The sequence below is a fragment of the Camellia sinensis genome, chromosome 11 (assembly GCF_055761805.1).
Source record: "Camellia sinensis isolate YWXY chromosome 11, ASM5576180v1, whole genome shotgun sequence".
NCBI classification, from domain to species: Eukaryota; Viridiplantae; Streptophyta; class Magnoliopsida; order Ericales; family Theaceae; genus Camellia; species Camellia sinensis.
Window position 1 is genome coordinate 170833133 of NC_138971.1, and position 15014 is coordinate 170848146.

Consider the following 15014-nt stretch of genomic DNA (forward strand, 5'->3'; position numbering starts at 1 on the left):
AAGGAGATCAGTCTCCTTCGCTAAGCAGCCATCATCGCGTTGTTCATTAGGTCGGAGAGCTTCAGTAACAGTTATTTTCTAGAGAGAGAAAAAAAGTATTTCAGCTTATTGTTTGACTTTTCATAAAGTTTACAATTGATGCAATTAAACAATTTATAGGACATTATTTCTTTATAATTTAATTCTTTTTAATATATATATATATATATAATAAAGAATGATGGTTTTTAAATTTGGCCTACACATATTTGTCCTACTAGGACATTTGGACGGTTTGGATCTATTCAAACTATAAAACAACGGGTGAGATATATTTTTCAAAAAATATCCTACATGTACATTTTCTATTTTCCCGCTTCTCTCTCTTAATTTTTCTTTTTCTCATCCATCCTTTTATTATCCCATGATCCCACCATCATCTCTATTTTCTTTTTCTTTTTCTTTTCTTTTTTATTTTCTCCCATTCTTTATTTTTCTCTCCATGTGTTTATTTTTTTTTATTTTCTCATTTTTGTTCACTTATTTTTATTCATATTATATGGAAAAGTCTATGATCCTAGAATTAGGAGTCAGATTTTACTGTGTGTAGTGGAGATTAAATTAATAAATTTTATAGTCTACAAATTAAATGAATTTGAACAATTAATTATTAGTTTTAAATATATTGAATACCTGATAGACTTCATAAATTTAAACCTCATATAAATCTTCAACATCTATATAATAAAGCAGGATTTTGAATTTGTCCTACACACATTTGTCCTACTAGAACATTTGGACGACTCAGATCTATTCAAATTATAAAACAATGGCTGAGATATATTTTTCAAAAAATATCCTACATATACATTTTCTATTTTTCCGCTTCTTTCTCTTACTTTTTCTTTTTCTCACCCATCCTTCTATGATCCCAAGATCCAACCTTCATCTCTCTTTTCTTTTTTTTCTTTTTTATTTTCTTCCTTTTTTTTCTCTCTATTTGTTTTTTTTTCTTCTTCTTTTTGTTCAATATATTTTACACATATTTTCATATAATGTTTGTATGCCCGTAATACACTAGGACATTATGGGCATACATACAATTTACATATCTATATAATAAAGCAGGATGATTTTTGAATTTGTCCTACACACATTTGTCCTATTAGGACATTTGGACGGCGCAGATCTATTCAAACTATAAAACAACGGCTAAGATATATTTTTCAAAAAATATCCTACATGCACATTTTCTATTTTTCCGCTTCTCTCTCTTACTTTTTCTTTTTCTCACCCATCCTTCTATGATCCCATGATCTCACCTTCATCTCTCTTTTCTTTTTATTTTTTTTATTTTCTTCTATTTTTATTTTTCTCTCTATTTGTTTTTTTTTTTCTCATTTTTATTCATATTATATGGAAAAGTCTGTGATCCCAGAATTAGAGCTAGATTTTACTGTGTGTAATAGAGATTAAATTAATAAATTTTATAGTTCACAAATTAAATGAATTTGAATAATTAATTATTATTTTTAAATATATTGAATACATGATAAACTTTATAAATTTAGACCTCATATGAATCTACAACATTTATATAATAAAGCAAGATGATTTTTGAATTTGTCATACACAAATTTGTCCTACTAGGACATTGTGACGGCTCAGATCTATTCAAATTATAAAACAACGGTTGAAATATATCTTTCAAAAAATATCTTACATGTACATTTTCTATTTTTCAGCTTCTCTCTCTTACTTTTTCTTTTTTTCACCCGTCCTTCTATGATCCCATGATCCTACCTTCATCTCTCTTTTCTTTTTATTTATTTTTTTAATTTTTCCTCGTTTTTATTTTTCTCTCTATTTGTTTATTATTTTTATTTTCTTCTCTTTATTCAATATATTTTACACATACTTCCATGTAATGTTTCTCTGCCCATAATATACTAGGACATTACGGGTATACATACAATTTCCATATCTTCTATATTAATATGGCACAAGGATTTTTGAAAATGTCTCAAAATATCTAAGAAATAAATTTTGTATCAATGGGTTAGATTTTCCCATCTAAACTTCAACGGTTGAAATGTCTTCACTTCCCATCCTACCTTCATCTCTCTTTTCTTTGTAAATTGAAGACAATCTCTCTCTCTCTCTCTCTCTCTCTATACTAGGGGTGGGCATGGTTCGGATTGGACCGGATTGGGGTAAAACCAGGACCAATCTGTTATCTACGGTTCCTGAAAAATTGGAACCAATCTAATCCGTTTAAATCATAGAACCAATCCGAACCAATCCATTTAAATACGGATTGGATCGGTTTAGGACCACGGATTCACATAATTAAATAACAAAAAAATATATATAACACTTTAATTTCATAAAAATATAAACATAGCGCTATATTAGTTCCACAATAGCAACATCTATTTCTATAATAGTGACATACTGTGCTAGAATTTAAACAACCATAAGAAAACTGGTTTCACCATAAGTATTTAGACCATTACAAATTAAAACTAAAAACTAACAAACAAAAGTAATAAAAGAAGATATTATACGGTTTTAGGTTTGAGTTTAGATTTTATATAGAATAAGAGAAGATACTATGGGGGAGGATGTATAATAAAAATATATACTATTTGTATACGGTACGGATCGGTTCCAATCCAGAACCGTGGGATTCAATCCGGAACCAATCCGTGTACTACGGATTTTTAATTTTTCAATCCGGAACCGAACCACAGATTCAAAAAACCAATCCAAACCTATCGGATTGGACTGGACTGGATCGGATTACGGATTTCACGGATTCCTTGCTCAGCCCTACTCTATACCTCCATTAGAGCCCATCTTGTGTGGGATACTCAACTCCAGTCCCTATTCGTTTCTTCTTCCTCTCTTGCTCTGATTCAGTCAATACTCTTGCATACTCTTGATTCAGTCAATTCTCTATCAAAGCCCAACCCTTGCCAAAAACTCAACCCCGAACCCCCTATTACTCTCTTCATTTTCTCTTTTCCTTCCACCCTCTTTCTGCCATCTCAATCTTCATCAACAGTGGCAGGCCAAACTCCCTATTCCACCACAATTGACACAACCTTTTCAGCCATAGGAGAGATTTCGAAAAGAGCCATTGCAAAAGGGGAGATTTCGTTGGACCACCACCGTCTCTAGAGAGATCGATACTCCGTCATTGTCAATATTCAAAGAGATCCCAAACAGGTATTTTAATTAGTTAAGTTCTTTATTTTTTTCCCCCACTGAATCAGATTAATCTCTCTCTAAAACATGGGGTATTTGAATGTCTGCTTGTGTATTTTGATTGTTTGGTATTTATGTATGAGCAACCAATTTTGATTGTGTATTTATGTGTTTTGATTGTTTGGTATATATATTGATAGATATGTATTGTGGGGATTGTGGAGCTGCATAACCCATTAGGATTTTTTTTGTTTACATATGTGTATTTATGCAAAAGTTTTGGGAGTTTTAGAAATTGAAGGTAGTGGAATAATTAGAAAAATTAAAATTGGATTTTTTTTGGTTTGTGCTTGAATCTTGGATTTGGAGAGTGATTTGTGGAGAGAAAAGGAAAGTGACTAGAAATATGAATTAAAATTGGGGTTTTTTTTGGTTTGTGCTTGAATCTAGAACTTCCAACCTTTGCAATTCATGATATGTTTGTGGGTTTGGTTGTTTCTGATTACTTGAATCTGGATACTTTTATGAGTTTGTAAAGTTGAATTTGAATATTTTTTAGTCTGGTTATTTTTGTCAAATCTGAATTTTGGAAATTTTTTCATTTTGTTGAATCTCAGATCATTTATTTTTGTGAATTATGCATTGGTGTTAAAATTGCAATTCATCAATTTTAAACCATAAACCTTTTTGACGTCTATGGGTGTTTGGTTAGGTTGGTCATTGTGTGGATTTCTATTTATAGTTTGGCTTCTGACATGGGTTTTATTTTGAAATGAGAAATGAGTTTTGATTTTTGAAATAAGTTTTGTTTCTTAAATGGATTTAAATTTTTAAAGGGTTTTGGGTCTGAAATAATACTTAATTTTCATGAAATGGGTTTCATTTTTTAAATGGGTTTTGATTTCAGAAATGAATTTTTTATTTTTAGTTTAATTTCTGACATGGTTTTGATTTACGAAATGGGTTTAATTCTTCAATAGGAAATGGGTGTTGATTTCCTATGGTTTTGAAAAGCTTTTGATTTATGAAATGGGTTTTAATTTATGAAATTAGTTTGAAATGTTTGTTGTATGGGTGTATCTACTTTGACTTGTTGAATTTTTTGTGGCCTGCAATTAACTGCATAACCTGCGTCTTTTTATTCTTTGTTTAATTTGTTTTTCAAGTTGTGGCACCTGTTGTCAAATTGGTCGTGCATTTGATGATGGCTAGAATCACTTAGATTTATTTCTTATGGGTAAAGGTTTAACGTTATGAAAGTATTTATGTCATTTTACTTCTTCCAATATAAACGATGGCAACCCAAAGTGAGATTTTTTTAAATTATTTCTATGTATAAATTTAATATCAAATAATGTTTTAACTTATTCTTCATGACATGTAAGTAGGCACATTATGAGCTTGAATGCCAATTCTGATAGAGTTCTCTTCCATTATAATGGACATGGTGTACCAAAACCAACAGTTAATGGTGAAATTTAGGAATTCAATAAGGTTAGTATCTAATATGAAATTATGATATGATCATGTTCTTTTCTTTACCACTTCTAGAGTAGTGATGTTGTTTCTTAACTGTTCCTTTTGGTAGCTTCTTCTTCTTCTTTTTGTTTTTGTTTTTTTAAGTCTGGAATCAATACATTTTGGTACGAATCGGTGGTAGTAGATTGGCTTAGAGTGATGCCTACTCGGTACTCAACCATTGTCAATCTTTAACTAGACTCCGAAAAGGTATTTTACTTTGATTGTTTGTTATATTGCAGTCTCACACTCAAATTTTAGTTGGTTTTGCTGAAAGGAAAGCATTAGTTACAATAATTGAGAAGACCCATGGCGGTAATGGACCCATGGTAATCAGGTCCCCAATTGATACATTGTTAAGCTTACTCATTTTCGTTGTTATTTTTTTTCATTTGACAATGTCATTGTGTATTAAAAAGAGAAACCATTGTGTGATAGTGTATGTGTGCAGACAAGTGGAGTGAGATCAACCGACAACGCTAAGCTAGGATAAGTTCTATAGTAATTTCTAATTTTGCTTCTTTTTTTTTTCTTTTCTTCTTTTTTCTTTTTTCTTTTTCAACTCTCCATTTCCAACCATACGCACTATCAATCTAATTTGTCATTACATACATAAATGAGGGATTTTAATCTCTAATTTGATCATTCTCTTTCATGTGATGTTTGTTATTTCTTTATGATTTTGGGGTTCTCATCTAGAGAGTTGTACTAAATATAATATTTATGTGGCCAATTGGCAGCTTGACAATAGGATGGAGTCAGTTGCTTGAAGTTAATTGCTTTTGTTGAGTCGATTTTTGGATTCTAGGATTTTGTCAAAGATCATTTACTCCAAGATGGTAGATCAAGTACTACTACGAGCACATCCTCCTTATTGTTCCTTTGCTAGGAGAAAATGTAGCATCACCCCGTAAATTGAGACAACTCTTCCTAAAAGCTGGTTAATGTTTTAAACTTGGTCCCTAAACATAATGATAATCTCTTTGTTCTTTGTGCTATTTATTCTAATTTTATATTTCTATTATGGTTTCAATATCTTAGTTTTCGCAGGACATACCACTAGAATAATATTTTCTAATTTTATAATTCTATTATAGTTTCAACATTATGGTTTCAAGACATAGCATTAGAACAATCAAGCCTAGCCTCAAAATTAAATTATATTGCCAATGTGTTTAGTGGCAGAACCAACATTTTGGCTTAGGGGCAACATTAAGCAAAAACCTAAGTTTATATCGCCAATGGGGTATAGTGACGAACAAATATTTTGGCTTGAGAGCAACATTAAGAAAAACCTAAGTTTTGTCCAGTTTCACAGGCTTATTTCTCACCCAGTTGTGTAGTTACGGACTATAATTTTTAAAAAATCACATATCTATCCTTACGGTTAATTTTACATATGATCAATTAACAGTTTAAGGATTTCCAGTAGCAGAGAATATATTAGGGGAATTGCATACATATCAATTTGCTTCTTTCCTTTTCTTTCTTGGAAGTTTTCTATTTGATTGTCGATTGCAGCCATCTGTTTGGTGGTTTGATTGGATGAGGGTGGGTGATGATTTGAATGCAATGTCTGTTGGAAATGGTTATAAAATTCTGGATAAAACCAGAATTTTTTCCTAAGTTCGGTCTATTTTTTAGGTGGGCCCCGAGTGTCGATTTACTCGGGTCAAAATGGTAACGCGTTCTATGCCGCGTTGTGATTCACGTGGTATATTTGGTTGCTCAAAACCATTACCGAGTGAATGGGAAATTGAAGCCAAAGTGTGCTCCATGGAAATGGAGTTTTGGTAGAAATTCCTTAAAGTTGTAAATTGGCTTGTCCCACATTGATTTGGTGGGAAGTTTTGAAAGGGTTTATAAGGCTTAGGGTGAGATACTTGGGGTGTGCCCCAAGGGGTACCCAAGTGTTTTAGAGGGAGAGGTTATGGGCAAAATGGGCTAGACCCATTGGACCAAAAAATCACCACACGCGCGCGCGCCGCCGCCGCCGTCCGTCCGGGCGGGCTGGGCTTGGGCACGGGTGCGTGGTGTGTGGTTGGGTTGGGCTTCTAATCTTTTTGGGCCAAAAACATTTTGAATTTAATTTTATTTTTTATTAAAATAAAATCCATAATTCAAATTAAATTGGTTTGGATTTTTTTGTTCATCCAAACAGGGCCCTTCCCGTTTTCAAACAGAAATAAACTGTTTTGGAATTAGTGCACACCCAAACAGGGCCCTTCCCGTTTTCAAACAGAATTAAACTGTTTTGGATTTATTGTTCATCCAAACAGGGCCCTTCCCGTTTCTATATGTTTGAATAAACAGATTCAAATCTGTTTAAATTTGAATCTAACAGGTTTCATACCTGTTCAATTCAAAACGAAAAGCCACCTTTACATCTATAAATAGACTAGCCTCCCATTTGGATTTAATTCGAATTTTCGTACTCCATACTCTGCAAATTATATTCTTCATCTTGCTGCATTTTATTTCCGAAAGAAAGAGTGTAAACACTTAGTGTGTTCGTAAGGCAAACAATTTGTAGTGCTGCTATTGTTTGTGGTAAGATTATTTCATCCTGGGAGATAGACGTCCGAATTCTGAAAGCACCGTGGAGAGGACGAATCTGTCTTAAGGACACAGTGTCAAACACTGGACTTGATCAGAAAATAATTCAAAGAAATTAATCAAGTAAGTTGTTTAATTTATAATTCTGTTTTATTTGTTTATTTATTCAGATTTTAATTTTGTTTTTGTAACAAAATAAAATCTATTTTTATTTATATATTTTTATTTCAAGTTTGATTTTTGTAATCAAACATATTCTCTCCTTTTCTTTATTTCTTTATATTCTGGTTGTTGTTTAGTACACAACAGAATTTAATCAGTTTAAATACAGTGAAGATTGCCTAACAATCTTAAGACAGATTCCTTTTTGGGTATCTTCATTGTATTTAATTTTCTGCGTTTTCAAATTAATATTCTGGTTGGAAAAACAAATAGTGATTTATGCTATTTGACAGATAGTAGTAATATACTGTCTCTTTTCTTTGACAACAACTAGTAGTACGATACTGGTGTCATTAACAATTCAGAATATTATTTGGTATTACAGAAAATTCTTGGTATTTTATTTTTCTAGTTTTAGTAACAAGGAAAATAAAATTATATTATTTTCTAGTTTTAGTAACAAAGAAAATAAAATTATTTTGTGTTTTAATTTATTTTCTGGTTTTGGTAACTAAAAAATTATTTTGTGTTTGTTCTGATTTTTGTAATCAGATAGTTTTGTGGTATTTTATTTTCTAGTTTTAGTAACAAGAAAAATAAAATGATTTTGTGTTATAATTTATTTTCTGGTTTACGTAACTAGAAAATTAAGTTGTGGTTTGGTTTTCTGATTTTTGTAATCAGATATTATTTCGGTATTTTATTTTACTACTTTTAGTAACAAGGAAAATAAAATTATTTTGTATTGTAATTTATTTTCTGGTTTTAGTAACTAGAAAATTAATTTTGTTAATCAATCATGTAACTTTGTGACTCGGTCACAATCTGTTAATTTTGTAAGTAACTTATGGCTTCGTTTGGTAGACCACTTATTTTTGAACCCTTTGTGAAAAGGTGTTAATTATTTTGACTTTATCATTGTTCATCGTGAATTTATATGGTAGAATTTATTTCTAGAGTAAAATATTAGCTTTACTAACTAATTTTATTTTTATTACAATGTGGATTCATAGTCTTGAATTGTTTCTGCACTTGAGTCGGAAATTTTATATATATATATATATATTCACAAGAACATTTTAATGCATATTTAATTTGTTTATTTATGTACAAATCAAACTTATTAAATGAAGGTATGTTTTGTCATTTTGAAGTTTAAAGTTTAAATGCGTTGGATTTTATTTATGAGTTGAGAATCATTTTATTTCATGATGCAAGTGATGGGATCGTGCATAATTAATTTATTTTGTTAAATTCATTATTTTTAGTTGATGCGTTTGATATGCATGTATGATATCAATTCAAGTTATTTCTTAACAATAATTTCAAGTGATTTGGAATGATAAATTGTTATGTCGACTTTGGACATAAGCATGTTAATTTGAATATTTCTAATCAATTTTGAATGGGTGTTTAAATACCAGAGAAATTTAAACATGAAGATGTATGTAATTATTTCGGTCCGTTCAATTGGGAAGTAATTTAAGAAATCTTTTATGTTGATTATTGAATTATGTGACATGAGATGTCATTAATAATTATTTTACTTGCGTAGTAGAATTTGCTAAACCATGAACCATTTTTTTTAATATGGGGGTGTATCTCTTGCATTAGTTGAGATAATTTAATTTTCTTCTGTCACAAATATTTTTATGACAGTGACATTTATTTGTTATTGAGTTGAAAGAATGTATACAATTAAATGGATTTTTGAATTGTTTGATTCTTAGGCAAAATTTTTTATGAGGATATGATTTTGTCAAAACATTAATTCTGACTTGAGTAGTCATAATTATTTTGGTTTTCTCTTGAATTTGTTTTAAAATTCATTGATTTATATTAGAAGTGATAGGGGTGGTGAATATGATGCACCATTAAATGAGTTTTGTGCACAACATGGCATTATTCACCAAACTATAGCCCCTTATTCTCCACAGCAAAATGGAATTGCTGAAAGGAAGAATAGAACCCTAAAAGAAATGATGAATGCCATGTTACTAAGTTCAGGCTTACCACAGAACTTGTGGGGGGAAGCAATATTGTCTGCTAATTATGTTCTTAATAGGATACCCCACAAGAAAACCAAAAGCATTCCTTATGAATTATGGAAAGGTCGACCACCTTCCTACAAATACTTAAAAGTGTGGAGGTGTTTGGCAAAAGTAGAAGTACCTGTTCCTAAACAGACTAAGATTGGACCAAAAACAGTAGATTGTGTGTTTATTGGTTATGCTCAGAATAGTAGTGCATATCGGTTTCTGACTTATAAATCAGATATACCTGATATAAATGTGAACACTATTATAGAGTCAAGGAATGCTGTGTTTTTTGAACATGTCTTTCCTTACAAGAAAGGACAAGAATTAAGTTCACAGAAAAGAACTTATGATAGTACACAAAGTCAAGAGACTAATGACAATCAAACACAAGAGACTAGTAATAGTCTCGACCAACAGGATTTAACTAATGATGAACCAAGACGAGGTAAGAGAGCGAGAACATCAAAATCCTTTGGTCCCGATTTTCTGACATACTTGTTAGAAAATGAACCTCAAAGCTTTAAGGCAGCAATGACAGGTCCTGAAGCACCTTTGTGGAAAGAGGCTGTTAATAATGAAATTGAATCCATTATGCAAAATCATACTTGGGAATTGGTGGATCTTCCACCAGGTTCTAAACCTCTTGGATATAAATGGATATTCAAGAGAAAAATGAAAGCAGATGGTTCAATTGATAAGTATAAAGCAAGACTTGTTGTTAAAGGTTACAGACAAAAGGAAGGTCTGGACTATTTTGACACATATTCCCCTGTGACAAGAATAACATCCATTCGCATGCTTATTGCTATAGCAGCGTTGTTTAATTTAGAAATACATCAAATGGATGTTAAGACAGCTTTCTTAAACGGTGATCTAAATGAAGAGATCTATATGGAACAACCCGAAGGGTTTGTAGTATCAGGGCAAGAAAAGAAAGTTTGTCGACTTGTAAAATCCTTTTATGGATTAAAACAAGCACCTAAGCAATGGCATGAAAAATTTGATCAAGCAATGCTTACTAATGGGTTTAAGATAAACGAATGTGACAAATGCGTCTATGTTAAAAACACTGACCAAGGATATGTCATAGTTTGTCTTTATGTGGATGACATGCTTACCATTGGAAGCAGTCAAAACATGATCAAATCAACTAAGCAGATGCTTAACAAAAGATTTGATATGAAAGATATGGGGGTCGCAGATGTTATTTTAGGAATGAAAATTACTAAAACATCTGAGGGATATGCATTATCTCAATCTCATTATATTGAGAAAATTCTTGATAAATTTATCAAGAATGATTTGAATTTAGCCAGAACACCTGTAGACATCAGTCTTTATTTATCGAAAAATAAAGGTGATGCAGTGTCTCAGTTAAAATACTCCCAAATCATTGGAAGCCTAATGTACCTAATAAATTGTACTCGTCCTGATATAGTTTATGCTATCAGTAAATTGAGTAGGTACACTAGTAACCCTGGAGAAGACCTTTGGAAAGCGATCATTCGAGTTCTTAGATATCTAAGATTTACTCGTGATCATGGTTTGAACTTTACTCGATATCCAGCAGTACTCGAAGGTTATTGTGATGCCAATTGGATATCGGATACTAAAGATTCAAAATCCACAAGTGGATATGTCTTTACTCTAGGAGGCGCTGTTGTTTCTTGGAAGTCCACGAAACAAACTTGCATCGCACGATCCACAATGGAATCCGAGTTCATTGCTTTAGACAAAGCAGGTGAAGAAGCAGAATGGCTTCGTCACTTCTTAGAAGACATTCCAATGTGGCCAAAACCTGTGCCAGCTATTTGCATTCATTGTGATAGTCAATCTGCACTAGGCAGGGCACAGAATCACATGTATAACGGTAAGTCACGACATATACGTCATCGACATAATACCGTAAGGCAATTATTGTCAAATGGAATAATCTCAATAGATTATATAAAATCTAAAGAGAATATTGCGGATCCGTTAACAAAAGGTTTGACAAAAGAGCTAGTGTATAGTTCATCGAAGGGGATGGGATTAAAGCCTATTACATAAGAGTCGTCATAATGGTAACCCTACTTCTATGACTGGAGATCCCAAGAACTAAGTTCAAAGGGACAACTAAGTTATGTATGGCTCACCAGAAATCACCAAGGGATTAAAATTCCTACCCATTCCTATGGTGAGAGTGATATCTGCAACATATGTTGTCTGCAGGGGCATAAGGATAAGCTTTGCTTTTAATGATTGCTTATATCTTGATTAAGGCATAAAATCAAGACGAGCATAAGGAGATACTCACAATAAGAATCACCTATATGAGTGTTGAACTGGGGCCGGTTCTATGAGAATGAAAAGGCTAAATTCTCTAGAAACACTTATGAAAACCAGGTGCGTTCAAGGCCAAAATGAACACAACAGTGAGAACCACGATGTGTTAGAAGATATTTTGTGTGAAATCTATTGTCTTGGCTTACACAAACGGCTGAACAATTCAAGGCATCGCGTCCATTGGTTAGCCAGTAAGTTCGATAGGTTATCACTAGGGAAGGTTCAAAGCCGAAAACTACCTATCCTGATGCAAGATATTTTCGACTTATACTCTTTCGTTGAAGTCTGCATATTGTTGCATTTCCGTTGTCATCAAATTCCATTCATGTGGGGGATTGTTGGAAATGGTTATAAAATTCTGGATAAAACCAGAATTTTTTCCTAAGTTCGATCTATTTTTTAGGTGGGCCCCGAGTGTCGATTTACTCGGGTCAAAGTGGTAACGCGTTCTATGCCGCGTTGTGATTCACGTGATATATTTGGTTGCTCAAAACCATTACCGAGTGAATGGGAAATTGAAGCCAAAGTGTGCTCCATGGAAATGGAATTTTGGTAGAAATTCCTTAAGGTTGTAAATTGGCTTGTCCCACATTGATTTGGTGGGAAGTTTTGAAAGGGTTTATAAGGCTTAGGGTGAGATACTTGGGGTGTGCCCCAAGGGGTACCCAAGTGTTTTAGAGGGAGAGGTTATGGGCAAAATGGGCTAGACCCATTGGACCAAAAAATCACCACACGCGCGCGCGCCGCCGCCGCCGTCCGTCCGGGCGGGCGGGCTGGGCTTGGGCACGGGTGCGTGGTGTGTGGTTGGGTTGGGCTTCTAATCTTTTTGGGCCAAAAACATTTTGAATTTAATTTTATTTTTTATTAAAATAAAATCCATAATTCAAATTAAATTGGTTTGGATTTTTTTGTTCATCCAAACAGGGCCCTTCCCGTTTTCAAACAGAAATAAACTGTTTTGGAATTAGTGCACACCCAAACAGGGCCCTTCCCGTTTTCAAACAGAATTAAACTGTTTTGGATTTATTGTTCATCCAAACAGGGCCCTTCCCGTTTCTATATGTTTGAATAAACAGATTCAAATCTGTTTAAATTTGAATCTAACAGGTTTCATACCTGTTCAATTCAAAACGAAAAGCCACCTTTACATCTATAAATAGACTAGCCTCCCATTTGGATTTAATTCGAATTTTCGTACTCCATACTCTGCAAATTATATTCTTCATCTTGCTGCATTTTATTTCCAAAAGAAAGAGTGTAAACACTTAGTGTGTTCGTAAGGCAAACAATTTGTAGTGCTGCTATTGTTTGTGGTAAGATTATTTCATCCTGGGAGATAGACGTCCAAATTCTGAAAGCACCGTGGAGAGGACGAATCTGTCTTAAGGACACAGTGTCAAACACTGGACTTGATCAGAAAATAATTCAAAGAAATTAATCAAGTAAGTTGTTTAATTTATAATTCTGTTTTATTTGTTTATTTATTCAGATTTTAATTTTGTTTTTGTAACAAAATAAAATCTGTTTTTATTTATATATTTTTATTTCAAGTTTGATTTTTGTAATCAAACATATTCTCTCCTTTTCTTTATTTCTTTATATTCTGGTTGTTGTTTAGTACACAACAGAATTTAATCAGTTTAAATACAGTGAAGATTGCCTAACAATGTCTACTTACCAAACACAATTCATACACATTCTTGCACAAACTATAATGCCTCTCTTAATGTTTATGTTTGTGATTAGGTAACGGTTTTCAATTTACGTATAATGTCTATCTTGATCCTTTCGTTAATTGTTAATATGATAATGAAAGAGTTGTTTTCATTTGGAAAAATTGACTTAACTCACCCTTGATTGTTTAATGTAAGTTTGATTTTATTTTTCAATTTTTTATTTACTTAAAGTTTTTTTACACAACGTTGATGATTTTTGTAGGGAATGTTTTAAATCACAACTTTGAGCACTCAAGTACAAAATCTCTTCGATCATTCCATTTTTTTTTTTTTTATCTTATTGAGGTCGTGGTAATTTTCATTTTATGGTTAAGCCTTCTAATTGTTGGATTTAAAAAAGCCTTCTAATCGTCATTAGGCACTACCTAATAAATTGTAATATAAAAATTTATTACACAAATTGTTCAATCTCTTCTCATTACCAACATAAATTGTTCGATCTCATCTAATTATTTTATTTTTTGTGAATCCTAGGCACTCGATTAGAGTCATATATTTTGACTTTGACTTTTATTTTTGTTTTTTTCTTAAATTTTCAGGTGTATAAAAGTGGCAATTGTCCATGATATTGTAGCTAGTAACATCTTTGCATTTAGGTTTTTTTATTGGGGTTCTCATTACGCATTATTTTGCTATGATGAGCATATTGAAGAAAAACGATGATAGTAAGAACTTTGAGTACATGTCCTATGTTGTTTTAAAATCTAAAAAATTAAAGCTTGCCTCAACTTTAGTAAATTGTTGTATAATGATTTATTAGGCAAAGTTTTTTGTCATAAGCTTGCCTGTAATGGGATTCCAAATTAGATATTATTTATCTTCATTTGTTTTCGTGTATTATCTAAATTGTTAAATTCGTCTTGCTGAATTGGAAAAAGAAAAAAGAAGAAGAGTCATACTTGCAGTTGCTAAATTGTGAATTCTTATACTTACCAATTCATATTCATTTTTTTTTTTCTTGATACAATTCATATTCATATTCTTTAAGTAGCAACATGTGAACTCATAAGTCATGATATACACTAATCAAGAGACTTGAGAACTAAATTGAAAGGTGTTTCATCATATATATCAAGAAGGGTTTTATTGATTTTTTTTTTTTTTTAATGTTCAATTCCTCTTAATTCATAGTTATTGGTTTCTTAGTTTCTCAAAGGTATTTTGATGTGATTTTACTGTTATGATTTTTTTTAATTGATTTTTTAAAGTGAATTCAAGCGTTGGAGTGGTTTTGTTGCAGGTGACTAATCCACATTAAAAATGTTGGGATTGTGTTGTATTTTTTTTCTTTCTTTTTTTTTTTTTTTTTTTTTTGGCACTTTCATTCTAAATTGGATGATTAGTCTCTTTCTTTTATTTTTTTATTTTTTATCTATTTTTTATTTTAAAGCTAGGATGATTACTCTTCTAAACCAAAATGTTCATTCACCATTTCTTGAAGCTTTGAAATTTGATAAAGTGAAAAAAGTTACTCAGTTATAATACTAAT

The 15014-nt window shown here is 31.9% G+C and overlaps 1 long non-coding RNA gene across 1 annotated transcript; it reads left to right on the forward strand.

The window, feature by feature from the left end:
- The first annotated feature begins 2809 nt into the window (after nucleotides 1-2809).
- LOC114271922 (uncharacterized) lies at nucleotides 2810-5359 on the forward strand. The gene is made up of 3 exons (XR_003632491.2): nucleotides 2810-3210; nucleotides 4578-4683; nucleotides 4950-5359. It is a non-coding gene; the product is annotated as an uncharacterized LOC114271922 (long non-coding RNA).
- Nucleotides 5360-15014: the final 9655 nt, after the last annotated feature.